We start from the raw sequence: 22,235 nt of genomic DNA, 5'->3' as shown, positions 1-22,235 counted from the left end.
TTCAAAATAGACATGAACAATAGGAACTCGGCTTGGGCATGAGGAATTCCTTATTATACAGGTAATTTCGTTCTAGAGGTGTTACTGCATTTCTCCGCGTATTTTGAGAAGCTGTGTTGCGGTTTTCAAGGTCTGGCACATGAATCGAACGCCTATTTCATTCCTGCCAAAGAGGAAATGTTAGCGTTTCCAGGATAACCTCGACGCTTCGTAACAGTCCATTTTCGGACGCCACAGGGCATCTATTCGGGCAAGTGCATTGACTGATTCGTTATTTTATGGGGTTTAACACCCCAAGGAAACGCTACTGTTATTAGTGGCATCGTAGTGAAGGGCTCTGCATTAATTATGAGCAGCTGAAGTACCTTATACCCTGCACCGAACTACAAGTGCGAGAAAGGTCGCTGTCGCAATTCAAACGCGGCCGCCAACGCTGGGACTCGAACCCACCACGTCTTCGCGCGCCCGAGAGCGCCACATCCATAGCCACTTGTTCACTGCAGCGGGTGATGTGTTTTGCTCTGCCCTTTTCCTAGTCTATTCCACGCACACGCACATTTTGCTCACGATATTCGATGTGCATTACCTTACATTTTTAAAGGCAGCGTTTGGTACAGCGCGCGCTTCGCGATTTCTTCTCGCGCCCGTTATTTCGCCTTAAAACGCCTTAGAACACATCGCTTTAAAATTTGATTTACACTTCAGCTCCGGCACGCGACATTTAGAAGACCTTACTTCTGGCACGTTACTGTAAGCACGACTTCACTTTAGCGCCACGACACCTTCTTACCGCAATAATAGCACTTCTCAAACGTGCTAGTATTCGCGCTATAGTTCACCGAGAAACGGCTGAAACATCGCAGCGTTCCAACTTTTGGGGCGGCGTTGCACAAGGCAATTCGTTTTTCTAAATCATGCATACAAATGATCGCGACGTGTGAGCGGGAAATTGCGCGTGCCGCCGCTCACACCACAGCGGTGTGTGGCTCTAAGCGCGAGAAACTTGAAAGCGACTGCACTGTAGCGTGTTCGCTAATAAAATTTTCGACGCCACGATAGTGAATCATGGATGCGGAACTGTGAAGCGTAAAGCAAAGGAACGTAGCGGCAGCTTCGTTATAAAGTCGTTTGTCACTTCGCGACAGACACTGCAAATGCCGGGGAAACAGTGGAGCGTTATGTTTAACGTGAATTTAGACACGGGAACCATCGGAGGTTACGAAATGATGTAACAGCGGTTCGCTCAAGAACCACTGCTTGCACAAGTGAGTCTTCGAAGAGGGACACGTGATATTAAATTATTAAATTAACGCGCTCTCTCTATCTCTACACATACACACACACACACACATATATATATATATATATATATATATATATATATATATATATATATATACGAGGTGATGATTTTATGTTCAGTGCAATTTTTTAATATGGCCTGTTGCAGATAACGCAATTCCAGTCCTTCCGATGGATTATTTAGAGAGGCGGACATTGGTTGCACGAGAAAGCGAAACACCTATTCAACTAATAATCAACTCTCCATTAATTGAATTCCTAATTAGTTACTTTGCCGCACATGTTGAAATTTGTGAATTGTGGCCCGTCAGATTGCGAGGCGCATCCATTTGGAAGTAAATTCCGGAATGACACCAGTTTGGAGGTGTGCGTCAACAAACTCGCCCAAAAATGCACTGTTGTCCCACCTAATTTCTTAACAAAACGCGCTTTTATGTATTCAAGCACAAAAGGAACTGGAACGCCCATGTATTTTGTTCCAAACATTGGGTAATAATTTCATGAAACTGGTGTCATCCAGGGGACTCATTTCAAGTGGATATATCTTGCAAACTCACCGGCTATACTAATTCGTAAATTGCAGTGTGTTCCATAAAGCAATTAGTTAAGAAGTTAATTAGTAAACTCTTGTTAAATGGTTGAATCTGCGTTTAGATTTCTCATGCAAGTAATGTCCGATTCTTTGAATAATCCACCTAAAGGACAAGAATTATGCTATCTGCCACAGGTAAATTTTTAAAATTCCTGAAAACTTAGAAGTGATCATCCTGTGTATAAATTGAAGAAGAAAGGTTCTTTCCGCGTCCGACATGAATATTATATGTAGACCAGAACACGATAGTCTCGAAGCGGATGGGCTGAGCGCATACTCCGGAACCCAGCGACCGGCCGCCATCTTCCCTGAGCTGCCAAGACGCGTTCGCGTGCATGTAGCCTGTGTGTGTTACGGGGTGTTCAATGTGTAAATATGTCTGTACCCGCAACATCCAAGTACAGAACATCATCGGGGCGTCACTGCGTCATATATGGATGTGCAAATAACGAGCGAAAATGAATCAGATTGCAGAGCCCCGTTTGCAACGAACACGAGGTACGTCGAGAGCTGTGCCGTTGTGGCATACTCAGCCATGCATGTGCTTTTGTCTCTGTATGTGTGTATCTGTGCGTGTCTATATTAATGTGTCTGTCCACGGGCCTCGGTTACACAAAGGCCTGAGGTGGGCTTCGTACAGCAGCTCTCGCCATAGAACTCCGCACCTGATTCACAAGTAAATGCCGCGAAAGTGTTCGCACAGCTACAAAGTTCTGACGCTCATGACAATCGAACTCATATGTAACAGATATTGAATTCCGTGCACTGGCGTTAGTGGCCACGAAGTTTCGCAATACCTTTCAGCAACTATTCGAAACCTTTACGTGTGAAAGCTGGTTTGCGTTGCTTATCGTAACTACTGGCCAGAGGGCAAGAGCAGCGATGTTTGTTAAAAAAGTATGCATACAGTGCACAGTAGATCGGACACGGCTGTACTAATGTTAATTCGTTCTTCCGCCGTCCCGAGACAAAAAACGGACACATCTGGGCATCCGCGGTCGTGCGCTTTATACGCCTACTCGAACCTACGGCATGCCGCTTGTTATTAAGGTGCGGGCCGCGATATTTTTCCAGGCACTACAATGCGGAGGTAAAGTATATCACGTACTGCAATGTTTTTATTAGTTCATGACGGTATTGTCATACGTGCAAATCAAAGTGGCATAGCCGCAGAACCAATGTTTCCGTATGCAAAGGTGACACGGACTTACCCGAACGATCCGCTCCGCCTGCGAACGTTGCCCTTGATACAGCCATTCCAAGTTGCAGCACAATCTTGCCTGAGAACCTGAAGTTCACTAACTGAATTCGCTAGCTAAAATTCGCCATCGCGTTCATCGTGAGAACTTCAAAGAAATCTCAAAGCGTAAGCAGCGCAAGCACTGCTTCTACCTAGGTTCGCCTCGCTTGGCAGCTCGGAGCCGTTGGAGCAGCAGGTGGCGCCACCGCGCTTTGAAAATGGCGCCACTCAATTTTTTTCTGTGTGCTGTTGTATACTGTTAGCACACTGGTGTCCATGGCACAAAACAAGACAAAAAGAAAAAGAAAGATCGCGAGCTCCCCCAACCGGCACACCACTGGTTTTGAAAAAGCCCCTAGGAAACTAGGTTTTCGCGGTGGCGCTATCGCAAAGACGCTAGTGTCATATAACCATGATAGCAGCGGTCACCTAGCACATCTATTCGATTACAACAATAGGAGCAATGACCAACAAGCTTATGTGATAGCTACAGAGCGTATACTTGGTTCTCGTTTCAGTAGCGGAAGTATACTCTTATATGCTGTATATATCAAACAGAGGAGTGCCGTTAGTTGGACGGAAGTCGAAAACTCTCAATTCGCAGGCCGAAGACGGTAGTGCAGCTTCTACAACCGTAGTGGTGGGCACTGTTGCTTTGGAGAATGCGGTAGAGATACCTGAAGTAAACGTAGTACTTGAACCCAATCGACCGATACCTTACCGACGTGGACCCAGAGAAGCGTCCAAAAGTGAAAAGACGACATCCTGAGCACTTTCATAAACTAGGAAATGCACGCAGGTTTATCTGAAAAAGTGTATACGGCATCGTCAGTTTGCCAATGGGAAGAAATAAAGAGAAAGGAACTGCTATTAGCACATTGAAACAGGGTCAGTCGAGTGCCACAAAGATATTCTTTGTCAAATGTACAACCTCTTGAAATGACGCATTATGCCATTTATTTGCACCCACTGTTACCCCAGTACTGGGTCAATCTGTTGCATTCTCGTCGAGCTTACGTCAAGTCGATATGGGAAAACTGTTTTCGACGCTGGTCCGGTTAGGGCTTTCCTGCAAATAAACTTTGCGGGCTTTCCAAGTATGGATGAGCATGCAAGTTTTGCAAGCCAAATAACGGCAGTCTTTGTTATCATCAGCCTTCAAGGCAGTTATCAAAAGGCATTTTTCACCGCCTCGATGTACTATAACGTGACTCAATTAACCCTATGTGACTTTAATAACTGAACAAACTCAATCACAAGAAAGGGCTGAGTCTGAAAAAAAAAAAACTTATGCCCCTGACTTTGTCAGGCCTTGCTTAATTCCATGCCATAAAGTTTCATTCACAATTCTACTTCCAATTCTTTATTTATTTCTAATACTGTTTTGGGTGTGGCTTCGCCTCGATACGAGTGAACGTTAGGCAGAGCACGCTTTAGAGGGTATGACACTCTGGTGGTGCACTTCAAATATCGTCATTGCTAGAAGCAAAGTGTAATAGCGCACGCCGACAGGCGAAGTTGAAAGGAAAAGAAATGAAACAGGTATTTATCACAACCAGGGCTATCACTACTATATGTCTCTTTTAGTTTCTGCGAAATTCCTAAACACGATGCCATCTCGGCTGCCAGAGCCGGATAGATAGTAATATGCCTCATGCCCAGATCGCGTCATGTGCAACGGCTTGTTTTGCGTGAGGAGAAAGCAAATTGCTTCAATACTATTTAATTGTCGTCTGCATTGTAGAATGAGTAACAATGTCATTGAACCTGTCGGCACCAAAATCCTCCACCCTTAGTTTACCGTACGTCGTCTTTGTGCACATGCGAGAGGTTCAACATCATGTTTTAGTGACAGGCTTATCTGGCATGTCGTGGAGTACGGCCCAAGTTTCAATCGGCATTGAAACGCTATATACCTCTCTCACTGAGGTTTTTCATCCTTCAAGGGGTACTCCTGGACAGTTTTGTTACAGTGCATTGGAGTGGTAAGTTGACAAAATTATTTAACTTTATTTATTTTCGGTCAAGTTACTTCTTGCAGCTGACGCAGGCTGATGAGGTACAATCGCAGTACAGAAAGCGAATCCCGGAGGATAGTTAAATAAGTGAAGGTTTGTAAATGTAGGCCAAGACACTGTCTCTTCGCGCAAGCGTTACCCATGTAGAGCAGTAGTTTATACCTTGGTGCGTTGTCTAGCCGCAAAAACAACAGTTTTGCCATAATGCGATATCACGTGAGGAAAGAAGTTGGGTTAACGTTAGCAGGAAGGAACACCGTCGTACTTGCTCTTTCGTCTCTAGGCTAGGCTTCGCGCAATAAAATATATTGAGCTTCAGGCCGGTGCGGGCAAGAGGTAGTTTAGGTTTTGCTCTAGTGTTGTTATTTATTTTTTTATCGAGAAAGGACTGCTCCACATTTTTGAGTAGTTGCTATGCACAATGAATAAGCTCCGGCATAAAGAGAGTCCTGGAAATCAATAAGAGCGAAATGAGCCTTTGAAAAAAAAAAAGCAAGCAAATAATAAATTACATCATAACAAACGCAACCAAAAAGTCTACAGTGAAAGTATGGTCGCCGGCGAGGAGGGTGGGCGGGTAAAAATTGATGTTCAGCAAAGAAATTGAACGCGCCATGAATGACCTTCGGGGTCTTCAACGCTTGAAACGCCGTGCGACTGACGATCTCCTTGTTGGGTGTCGAAATACGAGAGGCGGCTGCTCCGGAAATTGGCCGTTCCGCTCGTAGAGCGGACCGGAAAGAGTGCGACGTTGGGCTTCACCGCTGCTCGCATAACAGCTGACCTCTCTGCCGGCCGTGCGTCCCAGGAGGAGCACTTATGTGGACGCTTCGTCTCGCCTAACCGAAATGCCCGGATTTACTCTCGTCATCAAGGCAAGGGATTGTACGTGGTGCCCACAAATAATAAGAAGAAATGATTAACTGATTTTCTAACCCAGATTTACTTGTCAAAAGAGCTTCTTTGATAGCCCTGTCAGAGACTTCGAATTTGCTTTTTCTTATGTTAAAGGAAATATTTGTATTGGAAAAAAAAACGAACAAACGACATAGCACCTTCTCCTTTCTTTCTTTATTTCTCTGGCACGTGCCTCGATCAATTAAGACGGATATCAGGCGAGGATCTTGTTAACAAGGAGCACCAACCGTCCTTGAATCAGAAAGATATGTCATTATTTTTCTTCTTTGAGAATTATTATGTAGCCTAGCCGGGAAAGAATAAATGGAGGATAAAATTTAAACGTGATCTTCCGGTGTTTTGGTTTCAGACTTCGCCTTCCTTGAAAGAAACTTTAATGTCAAAGATTGTACCGAACGCAATGGAAACTTTAGGCAATCCATTATGAAAGAAAAGAGAATAAAATATGAAGATGGGGCACTTCAGCATTTCATTGCCTTTAAGGCTAAAAACTGATAATTCGAAAAACCGCCTTCTGTAGTTAAGTCAAGTTCCCGTAAATTAAGACTACGTTTTCATTTTGCTGATAAGCGATCTTTATCAGGGGTACTTTTCTTTAAGGGAGCCTCAAATGCAATAGGAATTTCATAACTGTGTTTTAGAATGCTGAAACTTCCGAAAAATTGAATAAGTACATTGGATCGTTGGAAAGCTCTTGCCAGAAGCAAAAGTGTGTGTGTGGGGGGGGGGGGGGGGGGAGAATAAAGGGCGAGAAAGAGACAAAGGCAAAGGAAAGACAGGGAGGTTAACAAGGAATTATCTCCGGTTGGCTACCCTCTACCCGGGAGGGGCAAAGGGATGCGATAAATGAGAGAGAAAGAATACTAAAAGAAAAACACACACACGCACACGCAACAACATACAAACACAAGAACAGAATACAGAACTGTTTCTGTGGGCGCTGTCGCACAGTCTGCCAAGGCGTCACATAGTGTTACACAGTGTCAACGTCCCGCTACGTCCAACAGTATAGTTATAGAATTTGTAACAAAGTCTAGTTAACCTCTCTGCCTTTCCGTCTTCCGATCTCTCTCTCTCTCTGTAACAAAGTCCGGTGTCTTTTAAATAATGCAGGAGTGCCTTCATTGCGGCTCGCGCTGATGTTAGTGTAGGCTCACTTTCCAAGAACGTTGTTTTCCGTTAGTGGTCGCTTGTCCAGTTGGTCTAACGTGGCTGAGAGGACTGCTCCTTGCGGGTCAAAACGAGGCCACTCGCAAAGAAGGTGCGCGATTGTTTTGCTGCACCCGCAGAATTGGAAATTGCAGTATATGACAATGCGCTGATTTTCTTCAATGAGCGGGGGCGTAAACGTGAATGGTTCAGATTGATGGCCCTAGCTCGTGGTGCAAAGCTGAACCACACACACATAAAGCCATTTACTATATTCTGCTTAGCTGCTGGCGTAAACTTTCGACAGCGGCGTAATCGTGTTCACAATTACGCCACTGCCGTAAGTTTGCACCAGCAGCGAAGCGGAATGTAGTAGGTTACTGCAATTTTAGCACTGTTTTTCTGGTCCAGCTCTGCGCCACCAGGCGGCTACAATGCTCCGGCCGCTAGCGTTTATAGGGTCTGTTTACGCTCGCACGGCCCATTGCCGCAAGCCGCGCCCCAAGCATGCGGTCGTGCGAAAAATTTCGCATACATAACACTCGTGCGCAAATTTTGGTTTGCAATGTTTAGGGTTTACACTGTGTACACAGCAGTATAAACGAACATTTGCGCGCAAGTGTTCAATATGTGCAATGCTTCGCACAACCGCACGCGTGCGGTGCGGCTTGCGGCGATGGGTGGCTCAAGCGTAAACAGGCCGTTGCGCTCCCGCCCATCCGGCAAACCGCCCAAAGCCTACCCCCGTATGCCGGAATAGCGGACAAGCTAAAGTCGCTAATGATTTGACAAAATTTCCTTGGGTTTTCGCCTATCATGTTAGCCAGGGGAAAATGAAAGAAAGTGTACTTGCATGTGCGGATTTCTGCTAGAAATATGCGTTCTGCCACGTAGTACTTGTTCCATGCGTGATCATTCGGGTTTCGCTTGCTTGACGAAAAAGGCGCTTTTTCTTATTTTCGAGTGTTTTCAAATTTTTTATGAGCCATGGTTCATGGCGCTTAGCATGAATCGATAACGTTGGGATGTATTTCTCAGTTAAGTGTGCCATTCTTTTTCTGGAAAAGAGACCAGTTTTCTTGAACAGATTGGTGTTGAAGGGCCGCTTCAAGTCCTTCGTAAAATTCTTCTAATTCATTACTTATTGCCGAGTAATTGCCTTTATCGTAAAGGTGGATATTATGTATATTTATTTTTTGAGAATGACGTGGGGACTGGGTTAAGATGAATGTGGCATGAATTACATTGTGGTCACTTAATTTGTTAGAGTAAGTAATAGACGATAGTGTTTCAGGATTGGAAAACAATACCAGATCTATAATGCTGGCATTATCATGTGTGACGCGTTGGTTCAGTTACCAATTATGTAAGGTTATAGTTCAAACAGACGATAACGAACTCTTTGGATTCAGTGCTACCGGTAGCTATTTGATGGATAGACCAATCAATGTTGGGGTAATTGAATCCCCGAACAGTAGAGTATGCGCGTTAGGGTACTTTTTGAGTAGTTGGTTTAGGATGTTATTCAGTTTCCTGGGAAAATTGACAAAACTTTAAGGCGGGAGGTAGCATACACCTAGCAGTAGTAGTTCTGGTTTGGCACGACAGAGTATCCATAATATTTCTAAAATGTCAACGATGGAAAGCGATAGTTCTTTTTTATGGCAATAAAGACGCCTCCACCTCTGTGTCCTTGCCGATCTTTGCGGATTAGTTCAAAGTTTGGTAGGTCTTCAATAGTTCAGTTTCAGGAACGTTATCTGTGAGCCCAGTTTCGGTTATTATGAGCAGGTTACTTTCGGATGATGAGACAAGATTTCATGCAGTATCACGTTTTATAAGTGTGCTTCCTATGTTAGTGTAGGTAACTGAAAATGAAGAAATTAAATGAGTGGTAGGTGTTGCGCAGTCAGGCAGTTTTTGACGGAGTTATAGCTATATGTTAGTTCTTCGACACTTGTGGATGAGGAGTCGTCAAAGGCATATCGCTTTACGTTGATGCGCATTGTTTTGTAATGAAGTGAATAAGAAGGCGCATATATTATATATATATATATATATATATATATATATATATATATATTTATATATATATATATATATATATATATATATATATGCTTGCAAAAGTGGCTAATGCCGAAAGGAGTATCTTTTACTTTCTGGCCATTAAAAACAACCGCTTCTTTGGTTTTGAAGGAACTGAATTTAACTATAATTGGACGGTTTCGACCATGGGTGAGTCTGCAAAGTCGGTGTGCGCGTTCAATTAATTGAGGGTCTAATGTGATGTTAAGGTACTCAGAGCAACGGCGAATGACTGTTTCTTCAGAACACGCGAATGATTATTTTGGGTTAGTATCGGGAATAGAGAAAAACAAGATGTTATTGCGTCTGGACTGGTTCTTAGCATCACCAAAACGGCTTTCCACTTTTAGCATTCGATGAACAGTATTAACTGTGTCTGTCTGTAACGCTTCCAGCTGCTCCCGCATAGTTTCAACAGGCTGACAGTTGGTCTCGAGACTACTCAGCCGTGTACTGAGTTCAGAGATAGCGTTGCTTGTTACGAAAAGTTGAGCTTTAAGGTCTTATACCTCTGTTAGTAAATTTCACTGTGCAGCAGATAATTTCTTAATCTCTGCAAGAATGCTTGCTATTTCGGGACCAGGGTTCGTCTCAACATCACCCGCGACCAATAGCAAGTCACGCGCAACCGTGACACATTCGCAACAAACACAAATCAAACACTGCGGGCTTGGCAGCTGTAGGAACGCGTAGTTACTTATTTTTTATCATATGAACTGTACGACGGACAAACTTGCGTGAGTAATCGCAGAAAGTTTGTCGACTTTTTTTGTGACACAGCCACCAAGCCCATGTGCCCAGGGCGACGCTTGTCGGGGCGCCAGCTTTATAGGAGGCACGAAGACGGTTGTCGTTGCCGATGGAGCCAGCCAGGGCTGGTTGAGCACCTGTGGTTGCGGATGTAGCACCGGTATATACCCAGAAAAAAATTGTTTGTAGGCAGCTTCCATAGGCATATGGCAGGAACGCCACCAGTGCAGAGCGAGGGCCCCGGACAAGGCACTGGGCGTGATGACACCGCGACCATGCCAGGAAGAAGCATCAGTAGCAAAGCAGCTGACATTGGCTCGCGTGATGAATCCCAGAAAGTTAGTAGACTTGTTTGTGGCACAGCCACCAAGCCCACGAAGCTCGGTGACTGTCATTTGAGATCAAATACAGTCTTCGTGGCCAATTGGAGTCAAAGGTCTGCGTACATGGCTATGTATCAAGAATTCGATGCGCAGCTCTCCATTCGTAGCTCGGCCACGTTCTGCCGGCGACGTCGGTTCGTGCTAAATGTTCGTATGGTTGTGCAAACAAGTTTGGCGGAACCGGCGCAAAACCAGCTTTACGTGTCTTCTGTTGCCCAAAGCGGTGCAGTATGGTATAAATGTCATGTAGAAATAAAGGTAAAAGAAACCTAACGACCCTGTTACCTTCCTCCTTTTATAAGTTAGCATACCCACAGTTTTAACGGTATGACGAGGGCCTCAGTAATGAGCGGGAGATTGATTGCAGCAGGCTGTGCCGAATCCTCTATCGTAAATGAAATTATTGGAGGAAGATAAAATGCGTCGTCCTTCGTACCGGGACGCTACGCGGTGCAGCTTACATAAGCTGGCTAACTTTCCGGGCTGCGGAACCGGAGAATTCCCGGAAGCACTGATGCCCCGAGGCGCACAGTTTATTTTCTTTCTTTGTTGTTGTGCTCCTTTTGACTCAAGCTATTTGGCAGTGGACAGCGCATTGTCTCCTACTCGTGGCCTATTCTCTCTTTCTTTTCGTTGGGGCGCTGTGGTTATGTCTTGCTATATACGGCAAGAAGTTGATGAGAGGTTGCCTTTTATCTGTTAGTTACATAACAGGACAAGCGACACTGCATGGCAACTGTAGAGCACCGCGGCGCGTGGGTCGGCAGCGTTGTTTAGTTGCAGGGGCGGATCTAGGGTAGGCGGAATAAGGGATGGGGGCATCGCTGTGCGCTAAATTCTGTCAGAGCTGACGTGCTGACATGTCTCTGGCGGGAAGGATTGGGAAATAGTAGGGAGGGAGCTTGAAAGGCTTCTCTTCTGGTTCTGCCGGTGACAAGGTGCATGTTTCTGCGCATTTCTTTCGCCATTACGACGAAAGTAGTTCACGCTATAGATCAACGTGAACGATTACTTTGAGTCGACAAATTTTCGGACAATATGTGCTAGCCAAAACAATACCATGATACACAGCTTGCTGCTTGGTACATGAAAAAATATCTGCATCCTGTCGGTTCGCCACCTTGAGTGCAGAGTCAGCTAATAGTTCTCAGCAACACACACCAGCAGATGTGTTAGCGAACGTATTTTTTTTTTCTGGAGTTGTTATTAGGGAGTGGCGCCCACATTCCCAGAAAGACGAAGAATGCATCAGTGGTCATGCAATGACACTTTTTGGGCACGTTAGGAAAACTACACGCGCGCGTGCAAATCGTTGTCGTTGAAGGTATCTCGCAGTTTTCTTCAACAATGTAACTCTCGTTTGGCGAGACATATATACTGCTAAGTGCAATTCTCGTCTACATTCCGATGAGATCGAAATGCAACAACACTCGTGCATTGGGCTGCACTCATGTGTTACAGAAGTTGATGTGACAAAAATTATAAAGTGGCGCCCCCGCTGTTATGTCTATTATAAGTTGTGACCCGTGTGCTACTTTCGGGCCTTAAACCACATCAATAAATTAATCAATGAACACTGTCTTGCGTACTTGTAAGTATCTTGCGTACTTGTAAGTATCTTGCGAGAAAGCTTTTGCAACTGTTGTTCAGAACCATTTCCGGGCTGCTCTTTCCGCAGATAGTCAATATATCAGATAGCCAAAATTAATCACTATATATCTCGATGCAAAGTGCAGTCCACTGTTAAAAGCAATACTTAGCTAATATTAAAACCAAGACAGCGGAAACTCTCCTTCTCCATCGACAAAAATAAAATACTAATATAACACTACAGGAAGATATTTATACGCTCAAATAAAGTCGACGTGCGTTTATGCCAGAATACAACTATAATTGTTATAGAAACAAGAAACATTGGTATAGTTCCCCAATGTTTACTTAAGAGTGGACAATGCTTGACACTTAAATGGCTCTGAACGCTTCTTTCCATGTCATGAGCATTAAAAGTTCTGCCGGAGCAATATACTAAGCCATCGCCGATATATTAAAAATGGAAGAAATCATCATGTATTATAATTTCCTTGGCCACACCACTATAGCCCTTCAATGTTCAGTCTTGCTAATCTTTTCTGCGCTTGCATTATTATCACATAATTGTTTCCTGACATAGTCTAAACAACATACTAGTGCTGTTTACCCATTTCGCTCATACGAAATTCCCACATTTAAAAAAATATATAGTATCTTGCTGTATTGCTCTTAACCCGCTTTATATTGTTTATTTAAATTTATTTAGTTTAAATCTAAGCACACAGTTGCACGTTATAAAAGAAGTCGAATCAAGCGCTCTTTCTGTAACTGGTGAGGTAAATGATGGCGGGGGGTGTTGGGCTCGCACGAGTTTCGACTGCATCTTGCGGACATCTTGTACCGGCAATTTTGCTTCAATACCATGCACCTTTGCTTCTTTAAAAGAGCACCCTCTGTACCGTTTACTATTTCCTTATAAATGCTTGAAGAACAAGGGCTTCAACTTCTGGGCTCTAACTTGTGTGTCGTGCACGCACGTTTATATAATCGTGGCGTGTGACGACTTCATGGTATGAGCTTCGCATATATTCTTCAGGATATGCAATCATTCCATTCAAACCGAGATTCCGCTAACTGTCGTTCACAAGTCATCAACTTTCTTTCGGTGCGACACATGTTTTCTTTCTTTCTTTCTTTCTTTCTTTCTTTCTTTCTTTCTTTCTTTCTTGTTTTTTTTCCTTGTCTTGACATACGCGCCCACCCATAAACAATAAGCGCTTCATGCATATAGCACGTTAAGAATGAGCGAAAGCAAAACATTTGCTTCTCATATCCTCCTCGTTGTGCTGCTCCCGTGGTGCTGTCACGTGCAAATATATCCGATAATATAAAGCATCCCCATAGCAGGCCGTCTTTCGTGAAGGAAACTTACGATAGCAATGCCCAGAGTAAGAGCTGCTGCCACTCCTCGTTCTTGTGTCCAGGTGGCTGCTTCAGACGCTTGGGCATATTTTTTCTACTTCCTTACGCTTTGCAGCTTGGAGCTCCTCTCTTCTACCATTCAGGAGTGCAGAGCTTGACACTAAGTATGACTTGACAGCTTAGACAAAGAAAGGAATCAATATCCTGCTCCGAGCTGCCAGTCACAAAGCGTAGAAAGGGTAAGGCGGCCTCTTTTCAAGCAGGTCTTTTGATCACAATGACGACGTATCTCTAGCGGGCCGGCCGCGTTACGGGTTGGGCAACAGCCCTACGTCTAAGAAACGTTGCCGGGGGCCAGCTGACAGTCACATCTCGCAGTGTAGGCACCAAGAGCTCCTCGTGGACCTTTTGTATCGCTTTGACACGAGCCATCTCACGTAGCTCCTCTCTTCGTGGCTTGTTTCCGCCCATTTTATCTGATGCTTCTTGGCAGAATTTTGTTATTGTGTTAATCTTACTGAAATATCTTTTTTTTTTGTCTCTCGGAATTGTCAGCGCCCTATAAGCTGTGAAGCATCGAGGTTGTATAGAAGGTGCTTGGGGCATGGCTAGAGGCGTTTTCGTGCCAATCATAGAATCGAAGCTGCAGTCTCATAAAAAAGATAACTGTTCTTTACGTTTTGCACGGGAGTGCAATGAATGACGATGTTGTGCTGCTTGAGTTCAATAATTTGGTGCGATTCAGTATGTTTCGCCACGATCCTGATCGAACGCCATCCGTTGGAATCGAAAGTGCAGCTTCTCGAAAGTAGAACAAACCTGATGGCTCTGCTGGAATTTAACGACTCTGGCGACAGGAAAAGAATCCACATGCATGCCTAAACAAAACATCGGTCTTTGTTTCACTGCGGCATTTCCGGCGCGCATGGTTAAAGAACATAGAAAAGTTTCGCGTTGTGGCGATTTATAGAAATGTTTTTCTTGACGATAGGGAGGAGAACTGGAACAACATGCCTGTCAACACATGCCAACATGCCATTGCACGGTGTAAATAGAATTTTAAGCAAAGTGCGTTGAGCTATGGAAAAGGGAAGAATCCAGCAATAGAAAATTGAAATATTCCGTCACAAAGGAGTGAGCAAAAAGTGTAGATAAAGAAATGAAGGGAACAACATAGAACCAGAGCGTGCATTCAGTGTAAACTCACGGACGATTTGCGTCATTTTGTATATGCATTCCCGTCATTAGCATTGCGTCGGCATAACATTTGCGGCTTCAAAATGTGCGCAAACATTGAAGAAAGCTCCGGTTAACATCGATTATCGCATAAGTATGAGATCTGGCTAATTGTTTGGGGGCTTATGGATATCATGCAGTAGTTGCATGTTGTAGGCATTTTAGCATTCCTCAGACAGACAAGTAAGGTATAATAAAATGCAAATTAATAAGATATTTTCAGTCTTCATTCCTGTGTGAGTTTAACAGGAGACACAAGTGCTCCTTGGGAATCTGTCGCATGCAGGACCAGGTCAGCGCCCGACATCGCCTCGCATACGGGGCTTATCTGATCTATCGTGCTTTCGAGGTGCGTGAGAAAAGGTTCGGAGCTTGCAGCTCATTCACGCAACGTTGCGGGTCACACTGGAACACCTGCGCGCGTTTTGCCATTTGCATGCAAACAGTACAGTGAAGGCGAAACAGCGCGTATCACTGCCCTCATTACGCAAGCTGAAGCGCTGGTGATTCACGTTGGGGGTTCCAGTTAGTAGCACATTGTGTTTTTTCTTTGTCAGTGACTCGACCTGTGTGTGTGCTTGTTTGTGCGAGCTTGTGCGTGTGTGTGTTCTGTTGTAGTTAAAGTAACCTCCGGTGATTTCTTGACGCTCCTACTCATGTAGTCTAATCCCTGTAATTTGCTCACTTTGGTATTTGTGAACTGTCGTCTTGTTCTCTTTCTCTTCGTCTTTTCTTCCGGTCTTAAATGTCTGCTTCCACTCCCTACTTCCTATAGAGTAGGTAGGTGTCGTGCACTTTTGGTGGCTGTGACAAGAATGCTTTTTCCCCCATTTCCATCTCTACCCATTATATACGCGTTTTAAAACCAAATACTACTACTAGTAGTACACTTCTTCTTTTGCTACTACTACTACTATTACTACTATTAGTAGTGCTAATAATAATAATAATAATAATAATAATAATAATAATAATAATAATACACCTTACAGTACCCTATCATTATGATACCCTAAATAATGAATAACTTTGAATAACTACTAATAATGAATAATTACTCGTGTTCAAATATGAATAAGTGTTTCCAGGTCTATGCTCACCTGCATATCTGTCTAATGATTCTGGTCACTGTGGCATGTTTGCATATGAGTACAGTGCATTTATTGAACGTATGTCTGTTATTTACTGGACTGAACACAAGTTCACTAGACTCCTCCATCATGAGCAGGGTTTTGACTCGAGCCTCCTTTTATCAACAAACGAAGGTTACAGGGAAGAGCGCCATGATGTCGACCTTCAATAGAACTTATATTATTACCTAGTGAGTGCGCAGCATGGGGAAAAAACACGTGGTGTACTTCACGATAAACAGTAAAATCTTGAGTACGTCTCGTGCATCGGGTAGCGGAGTCACAACGGATTCCTAGCCGAGTCGTCACCTATGAAGCGTCTCGTCTCTGCGCGCCTGACCGGACAATCTGTCCACCCGCGAGTAAAGGTGCGTTTGGAGAACTTGACAAGCCAACACGATGGGAGAGTCGAATCTCAGGGCGATAGTACGGAGAGCTAATAAGCGAATACTGGTAAGCGCAGTTTCAAGACGGGACAAGATAAAGACACCGACGCACAGGACAAGCGCTAACTAGGAACTAAATTTTAATGTGAAGGACACGACAGGAACAACTTTAATAAAGTGCCGGCAAACGACGATTTAACGAGTCGTGACGCTGGCCAAGCGTCGACCCGGGGTTATACCCTACTCTGCACTAGCCCAGTTGGGCCCGTTTGTAGTGGGTCACGAGGTTTGTGCTTTTCGAGCGCACTCCGGGCCTGCTGGACGTGAAGTTCTCGCCTACTTAAATACAGCAGACCAGGATCGCGCAAGTGCTCTCTCCATCAAGCCGACCAATGCGTCATATCAAAGAGCGTACGCATTACAGCCGGCAAGCGTTGACACAGCTGGCTGACAAACTCAGGCAGCCTTCCTCGTAATCCCTATTTACAAGGCTTCCGTGTCAAGCGCGAATGAGAGATGCGTGGGCTTGAGCGTTGGGTGCGTCGACAACAGGGCGCGTGACGAGGTTCCTGAGGAGTATGGGTGCGATGCACGTATATACGACACCTGTGTCGTGCACGAGGTATACGTGTGAATGCGCGCTGTTTTGAACTGTTGTGTCGCTTCTTGGGTGCGTATTTTGGTTCCCGCGGTCATGACTAATTTTGGCACTGGCAATACTAGTAGTGGGCGCGTTCATCGGTGGGTAACCTGACTTGCGTTCGAGTCAAGCAAGTGTTCCAGACTTTCGCAACTTTGCTGTACGCGAGCAATTTTGTTGTGCTGATTGTGTACCACAGATGAGTGAGCATGACTTGGTGTGTAGAGTACGCGCACACACAAAATAGATAAGAAAGAAAGAAAAGAAAAAATGAAAAGAAAAGAAAATCAAGAGGCACACGTACGTTGCTTTAGGTGACGACTTTTCTTTGTCCTTCGTTTATCATGCACTACTCGCACCAAGCCATCTTGCCGAAACCACTAAACTTACGAACTGAACACACTTATTGCAGGAGTCTTTAAAAACAGTAAAACTGCTGCCACAGCGAATTATAGGGTGCGTGTAACGTATTCCCGACTAAATTGATAGATCACTTGCAAGAAGAGTGAGTAAGCACCAGTTAAGTTAAGCACTGATGCGAATGAACTTGTGCAAAATGTAATAAAATTATGGCAAGTTTGTCCGAATAAACACAGACAAATAAGCTCAAAGTAAATTCAAAGGAAACGAAAGTTGTAATATTTCGCGCAACAAATAAACCACTTAACATTAATCATACTATTTATTTTCAGAGCCAACGCATTGAACTGGTTCAAGAATTTAAAATTCGTGGAGTACATTTTTCGACTAACTTAAGTTGGGATGCCCATATCAAACATCTCTGCGGCAAGCTATCTGCGGTTACCGGTGCTATGGCACGTTGCCGCACAATTCTTCCTACGAGAGCAAAACTTCAAATATACTATGGTCTCTTCTTATCGTACTTAAATTACTCTTACCTTGTCTGGGCTACAAAATCCAAATCTAACTTGCAAAAGCTGGTCATACTTCAAAAGAAAATCGTTCGGTATATAGAGAACGTTAGTCAGCTTTCTCCAACAGATAATATATTTCTCAAACACAGACTAAACCGCGTAGATAAATTATACGAACATAGATTACAAGAAACAATTTACTTCTCAACCGAATATGTTAAGAATTATTTTACATCCCTTGCTCAGCTAGAACTCTGCACTCACACAAAACATACTACACGAAACAACGAAGTATGGAGGGTACCATGGTTTCGAAACAGTTACAGCCTACAGTCCTTAACACACCATATACCGACTGTTTTAAACAAATATAAGCAATAAGAAAAATTCTTTGAACACTTCGATATTGTATGAGACGCTCAAAGAACTTACAAAAGCAAGTGCAATGAACCACGTAATTGCATTTCAGTGGATTCCTGGGCACTGCAATATTCCTGGTAATACTGCAGCGGACGCAGCTGCGAATCGAGCGCACAATAACGCAGAGACAACCAATCTTCCCCTATTGCGTAGTGAAGTCCGTCTGATCCTGAGACAGATTTCTTGTCGTCTCAGCAAAACTACCTGGTTTGACCAGCAAACTAAGAACTCGGAGTTATACTCAATAGACCCATATATAAACTTATCAATGCCGGAAACTCTAAGAGACAACAGAAAATTTGAAACTTTGGTACACCGGCTGCGTCTTGGTACTGCATTTACGAGACACTTCTTGTACAGAATAAAACGTGTCTCTAGTCCGCAGTGTTCTTGTGGCCATCCAGACGAAGATGTGCATCATCTTCTTCTCGAGTGCTCGAAATACGATACACAAAGAACGGTACTGCAAGCTAATTTGTTTATATTAGACAGAAGACCATTCACTCTAAAAAAGATACTTGGCCCATGGCCAACTGCGGGCCTTCAAAAAAGAGCGCTTCTTCTCTCTGAAAAAGCTTTTAGAGGAGACCAACATTTTGGGAAAATATTAAGTATTGGATGATCCGAATACGCTAAATGAGTTACATAAACGTTATTCGTGGTGCATAGTTGGTTTATGTTGTGATCGCAACTTTTACGCAATACGTATAATTCTGTCCTGTTCTTGGAATGTATTACAAGTGTTGTTGTGTGTTTGGCTCTTCAAAACATCGGACTTCATATATGCGTACGTGGACTGAACTCATGCACAGAACTTTGCGACTCATGTACTGTTGGACTGTATATTTTTTACTGATCCGGTGTTCTACTGAGTGTTATATTTAGTGTCGCTATTCTCCCTTTTTGCGCAAATTTGTTTCGTCAGCCAAGTGACAAGGAGTAGCCGGTGCCACCACATAAAGGCGCCAACCTCTCCTAACATTCACTTCAATAAAATATATATATATATATATATAAGCACACAGCTATGCTAAATAAAAATGGTTTGCGGGATTACTTTCTTCTTTATAGTGACACTTTAGTATATTGCATTCATGTGTAAAATGTCATTTTTTATACATATATGCGATGTGTAATGTTTGTTGTGTATAAAGCCTTCTGTGTATATATCATGTGAGTACTACTGCCATGTAAGGGACCCTGGGCCTCCGTCAAGCTGCTGCGACAGCTTTTTGCCCAGATATCCCTCCAGTTCCTTTTGTTTCTGGTAAATAAATTTGATTGATTGATTGATTGATTGATTGATTGATTGATTGATTGATTGATTGATTGATTGATTGATTGATTGATTGATTGATTGATTGATTGATTGATTGATTGATTGATTGATTGATTGATAAACACAGAGCCCTTTTTATGAAACTTCCAAGAGTTAACACACTTGTACGAACCTTTCTATATGCGACAAAAAACACTACACAATAAGCCACCACGAGACGAGCTTATCGCAGGCTTTAAAAGCACACGCAGACACGCAGTCAATGTATGGTGGAGGCAATTCACTCATTGACACTCACTCGCGTCGTAACTAGTTATCAAGACGATAAATTTCTGAACTGTCAAACGTTGCACGCAAAATAATTCGTTTTTTCTTTCAATGCAAAACGAGGCGAGTATACACACACATTCGTAGAGAAACTGAATCCAACTATATCGCAGCGTGTTATTTTTATTACATATCTATTTCGGCTTCGCGGGGTCTCAGGTAAGTTTTCGCTCCTTCGAACACTTCTACTGCCTGTATTGAAAAATTGCAATCTTCAGAACACCATTGCCAGAAATGTGTCTGTGTCGCTCTCATTCCCAACCAACTGCCACGAAAGAACCAGTTGTACTGGAAAAAGGGAGCGTTCCGTCTCTCAGTGCATTGGCCTTGCCGAGTGGAAGAGCGCCGATTGTAAGCGACGTCTTGCCATCGTTCCCGGGTCATAAGGCCATCTTTGCCCGCGATAGAACTTATCCGATAACTGTATTAGTGCGACGGACTTCAACATTGCTACACAGTGCAACTGCTTCGTCGATCCCGCGCGTCATTAGGCGATGGACTCGTCGTGGCTCAGGAAACGTCGAAGCGCGGTACTGGCGACCAAATTGATTGTGGCAAATCCTCTTACGCAGGCGAGATTTGCACGCGTCTCCGACGGGCCCTGTCCTGATTTGATATTCTCGACCTCGACTTGGCCTTTCGCGCACATTCAGCGGTCTCTACGCCTAACTTCGTGTCCCTCCGTCCTCGCTTCACTCTTCTCACTCGTCGACTCCGTCTTTCATGCAGTTCCCTTCTCATTGTGTTGTCTCTTCGCATCGGCACTGCTAAAGTGGGAGCTAAGTAATTTGTTGTTGCACCGGCGCGGTGGAGCTTCTAATTATTCCACTCCAACTGAACATTACCAGAAAAGAAGTGGTTTGCTCCGGCGTAATAAAAATTCTAATAAGTGTTACTCTAGTCTTTATTTTGCCGGGGCAAGCCATTTTTTTTTTTTTGGAAACATAGCTATTGTCGCCCCACGATCGCATTATGAGTCTAATTGACATCAAGAGAACCTTTCGTGGCTGACTTGTTTAATTACACTCAAGAAATGAATTTCAATGCATCTCACCGCAGGGGAAGAAAAAAGAATTCGTAGTACCCCTTCAACTTCAATAATATGGCTATTCTAACTCGCCCCTACTCATGAAGAACTACGCATGGCCGTGAGTCTGGCACCGTGTTAAATCGCACTTAATACCTAAAGTACGCTTCGCGTTGACATATGAGAGGTTGTATTACCTCTGCGATTCCCGATGCACGTTCCTTGCTTTCACAATTTTCCGGCATGCTGGTGAGGCGTAGTAGCGCAAAATTATTCGACATGCGCCAAGACAGTTCCCTGCACCCAGGAAAAGAAAGAAAGAGAGAAAGATAATATAAGCTGAAACAAAAATGGCAATCACAGTGCAACAAAAGCACAAATTATTGTTTTGGACATCCCTAAAGTAAACTAGTCACGCTTAAGGCGTTCAAAAAAAATTATGGCCGTAGGGGCTCATGCAGAAAATTTCCGCATATGTAAAGTTAAATAACAGTTGCCTTTCCAACTCTTGGTGCTACAGTTTATTTATTTGTTTTGACCACATATATACAATTAACAGGAAAGGGAAAGCGAGGAGCAGGCTGGCAACTGCCACCGGAAGGGGCACAACGCCTGCATACTCTTCAGAAGGGAGGTGACAGCAACACAGAAATGGAAGATAGGAAGGAGGGGAAGAAAGAGAAAAGGAAGATCAACAGGACAAATCTAAAGAATAAAGTAGAACACACAGTACAGATGACACACGGTAGGGCAGGTCACTGAACGTCACGCTACTAGAGAATGTTGAATAAAATAGTTTCGACGCTACAAGCGAGAACCTAACTTAGTTAACTCTAGACAAGTAAGCAGAGCGAGATGAGGCCGATCACGTTTAGACACACAACCACTGGGGTACAAACATTAGTCGAGTGTCGTACACCGCAGGCCAAGGAGACTATGGTCTCTCACTAGCGACATGCGCTGCGCACTGAGAGCGGCACACTCAAATATAAGATGCTGAAGCGTCTCGCAGCGACCACAAGACGTACACGATGGACTCGCCACACGTCCTTGTCTGTACAAACGTTCGTGCACGTTCACACAGCCCACCCTCAGCTTGAGTAATTGTGCTCTAGCGCGTCGAGGCAAGCCTCGACCGCGAACAGTTTGCTTCCTTTCGTATTCAAGGCGTAGCACACTTTCTGACCCGCTAGTACACTGAAGCTGGCCAAAAATAATCGTGCTCTGCAGAGGTGTTATATCTTAATAAGGTAAAGAAAATCGCGGCCGACTTAAGCGACGTCGCAGACAGACAATCCAAATACCTGCGAAGTAGCATTTTCGATAGTGAAGGACGAAAGAAGACGAAGTGTCTTTCAGGCAGAACGCCGGCTCTTCCAGCTCTACTCATTTTGTGAATTTCTTAGACTTTGCTAGTGGACTGCTATTTCCTCCTTAACTGCGATGGAGATGGAGCCTCACGCGCGTCCGCCGGGCTCGGCAGTGCCCGCGGCGGCTGCCTCCAGGAAGCGCAACGGCACCGA

General features: G+C 44.1%; 1 long non-coding RNA gene across 3 annotated transcripts in view; it reads right to left on the bottom strand.

Annotated features, from left to right (window-relative positions):
* The window catches only part of LOC129380617 (uncharacterized), a 468,422-nt gene that overhangs the window by 321,485 nt on the left and 124,702 nt on the right, over positions 1-22,235 (bottom strand). For all 3 annotated transcript variants that reach the window (XR_011893000.1, XR_011892999.1, XR_008608803.2), the window contains exon 2: positions 20,910-21,009. This is a non-coding gene — a long non-coding RNA (uncharacterized lncRNA). The remainder of the gene's footprint in view (positions 1-20,909; positions 21,010-22,235) is intronic.

This window comes from Dermacentor andersoni, chromosome 3, assembly GCF_023375885.2.
Source record: "Dermacentor andersoni chromosome 3, qqDerAnde1_hic_scaffold, whole genome shotgun sequence".
NCBI lineage: Eukaryota > Metazoa > Arthropoda > Arachnida > Ixodida > Ixodidae > Dermacentor > Dermacentor andersoni.
The sequence above is the reverse complement of the archived record's forward strand: the minus strand, read 5'-3'. Positions and strand labels throughout refer to the sequence as shown.